Below are 770 nucleotides of genomic sequence, written 5' to 3'. Positions count from 1 at the left end.
TTATTCTCCTTCCTATACAGTGTGCTATGCCTGTTAGGTTGCTTTTTATAACAGTGATACTTTGCTCAAAAAAGGAATATATATGTGAATGATATTTACATGTACTAACTTACCTGACGCTGTATACTTTGTGACGTGGTCTCCCGCCAGGGTAGCGACCACTAGTATAATTCTAGAAGTATTAAAACCCTTTTTTCCTTTTACTTCTTACTATTTTCTGTAGACTCTCATTCACGATCCAGGGTGCACCTTGTCACTGAGTAACAATTGTTTCACCCTGCCTAACGTGGAAAGCAGATCTACACACTATATGACTATCTTTCTAAATCTTTACTCTACCATCTCTATATAGGTGCACTCTCATTGGTAGATACCCTCTCTACTACCACACCACGCTGCTAATGCCCGATCTCGTCTGATCTTGGAAGCGAAACAGCGTTGGGCCGGGTCAGTACCTTGAGAGGAGACTCCCTGGGAATACCTGGTGTTGTAGAGTAGGGACTATTCCCCTTCTTCCGAAGGGTGGACACCAACAGCAGTATCACCACTACCTGTTCTTTCAATAACTTCCTTTACTTTTTCTGCGTTCAGGTCATATCAACACAGATATTTCTAATTTTGCGTAACATCAAATAATAGGTGAATAACAAATGCTTGATATTAACCCAATTTTAGTGGTTTTTTTCAAGAAATTTTGACCTTCTTGGTCGGTCTCATTAATACAGATTATCTGTACTGGTCAGGAGAAACGGGTGTTAGACTACTAAGTG

General features: G+C 40.3%; 1 pseudogene; it reads left to right on the top strand.

The window, feature by feature from the left end:
• The first annotated feature begins 377 nt into the window (after positions 1 to 377).
• Positions 378 to 496, top strand: LOC134933321 (5S ribosomal RNA; annotated as a pseudogene).
• Positions 497 to 770: the final 274 nt, after the last annotated feature.

Source organism: Pseudophryne corroboree, chromosome 1, assembly GCF_028390025.1.
Source record: "Pseudophryne corroboree isolate aPseCor3 chromosome 1, aPseCor3.hap2, whole genome shotgun sequence".
NCBI classification, from domain to species: Eukaryota; Metazoa; Chordata; class Amphibia; order Anura; family Myobatrachidae; genus Pseudophryne; species Pseudophryne corroboree.
The sequence above is the reverse complement of the archived record's forward strand: the minus strand, read 5'-3'. Positions and strand labels throughout refer to the sequence as shown.